Raw genomic sequence first — 2264 nt, forward strand, 5'->3', positions numbered from 1 at the left:
GGAATCGAGGACCCGGCTCGGAACTGGGATCTAGGTACCCCTTAGGAATTGGCTTGGAACCGGAGCTTCAATGGCGTATAATTAAAAAATGTTCGGGGTGTTCTGTAATTTAACATATAAGAAAATTAAAACAAATGTGATTTACAGATTTAGGGATTTAGAGATGGAGGGTTCTTGGCTTCTTGTGTTCTGAAATTTCACGATTTGGGGAAGAACGAACTGTGGTTGTTACGTCCGTCCACTGAAGTCCTTCCGTCCGGCGTCCACTCCAGTCCGTCCGTCCCCAGCCCACTATGGCGCATTCTCTCCTGTACGCAAGACTTGCGGCGCCGATTCACTTTATTCCGGCAAAGGTATGTAATTTGTAATCCAAGATAAGCATAAATTGAAACTGTGTTTTATACCAGTAGCACCTAACCCAAGACATTTCAATTATTTTAGTGGAAATTATGGTCAACTGATTTGTATAAGCTTTGGTTAAGAAGATCAAGTTTATATTTTAAAAAATATAAATCCCACTTCAATTCTTCGAAAAATTGTATAAATTAATTGGTTTGAATGAAAACAGTTTTCAATTAAAAAAAAAAAAAAATCAGATTTAAAATATTTCAGGATTTTTTAAAAGCTGCAAACTGGTTTTAGGCAACTTCACAAATATATATTCTACGCCAGTCCTATATTTTATATCAAGTAAAAACCAGAACCACTCTTAGTGGACTTTTTGTCTGGTATTGTTTTCAACAGAAGGGAAAATTGCAGAATTATGTAATAAGCAATAAGCTGCAGCCAAGATTGAAAGTTCAACCCAATCATTAGCAGACAAAATGGGGTTATTTTTTTTTTATATACACTTATATATGAATTCTTGGAAACATTTAGTATGGTTTATATTACATGCATGTTTAAATAAATTATATATATGCATGTTATTTTTGGTGTTCAGGGATGGTATGGGTGGGTATTGTGTAATGAGTTGATTGTTGAAGTAGAAAAATCCAGCAAATTGGTGGGGCTGGTTTGTTTAATTAGATAATTAGAAATTTAGAAGTGATTTATATTAAATTGAAATGGTGAAGTTTTGCATGGAAAGATTTTAGATGTTGTTAGGAAAGTTTTCTTGACATGGTTTGGTTGAAACCTAAAATATTTGTATTATTGTGGTTAATTGTTAAGTGAGATTTTGCTTAAAAATTGAAAACCTTGCTGTGCTAATGTGTTATGTGGTCGGCTGAAGGTTTTGAGAAGGATTGGACATGAAATTGTTTGCTGGAAATTGCATTAAATATGAATGCTTTCTGCATTGTTTTGTTAGTGTTCGGCTGGAGGTTTTAGGAAGTCATTAGTATGAATTTGTTGTCTGGAAATTTCCATTAAAATTGGTTGGACATTTTGGAGGTTGCTAACATGATATTGACTTTCTTATGTTTATTTTGTAGAAATGATTAGACTTGACGAAGGAATATCCACGGCAAATTTGGAGCATGCATGAGCCATGATGTTTAAATGTTTTATTGATTGTATTTCAGTATCTTGTGTTCTTTTTTTCTTTTTTTTTTCTTTTTTTTCTATAATTGGGATGTCTGAGTCAGCTTACACGTACTTCAATTAATCTCCGAGGTTCATTAAATACCCTACAAGCGCAAAGGACCTGATAAATCATAATGTTATTGCGGTAGATGGCCTAAGGTTTGAACCCAAAAATTCAAGGAAGAGAGTAAACCTCCTTGACTGTCAAGCCAACCCCTTGGAGTTAAACTTCGTGTGTTTATTTTGTTGTTATGTTATTTGAAATGATGAATGTTATTTATAATTTTAAGTTTGGAACAATAGTTGCAGTAGATGTGATTTTTTAAAACAAGTTGCAAGGTGTATTAGTGAATTTTGCAATGTTTTAATACCCGACCCGGGGTAAAACCCGACCAAGGGATCGAGTCCCGGGTCGGGCGGTTGAACCGGGCTAACCGGTGGGTCAGACCAGTGCTGACGTCAACATGACTTTGAAAATTATAAATCCTAAAATAAAACAATCATTTTTCTCTTAAACTATGGATGCTTCTTCCTCCTTTTCATAATCCAACTCCCTCACAATAAAACAAACAATAGCCTATTGCATTCTAATCGCAAAAACCAGTAGCCTCCTCCTAAAAACTCAGCAACCTTCCCCATTCAAATCCAAATCGGCCCAAATCGCAAAAACCCAACAACCTACTCCATTCAAATCGAAAGAAACCCATTTAAATAAAAGAAACCCAGCAATCTCCTCC

At 35.1% G+C, this 2264-nt stretch overlaps 1 long non-coding RNA gene across 1 annotated transcript; it reads left to right on the forward strand.

The window, feature by feature from the left end:
* Positions 1–1855, forward strand: LOC116109603. The gene is made up of 2 exons (XR_004124779.1): positions 1–353; positions 1437–1855. It is a non-coding gene; the product is annotated as an uncharacterized LOC116109603 (long non-coding RNA).
* The last annotated feature ends 409 nt before the right edge of the window (positions 1856–2264 follow it).

The sequence above is a fragment of the Pistacia vera genome, unplaced genomic scaffold (genome assembly GCF_008641045.1).
Source record: "Pistacia vera cultivar Batoury unplaced genomic scaffold, PisVer_v2 Contig583, whole genome shotgun sequence".
In the NCBI taxonomy this organism is placed as follows: Eukaryota; Viridiplantae; Streptophyta; class Magnoliopsida; order Sapindales; family Anacardiaceae; genus Pistacia; species Pistacia vera.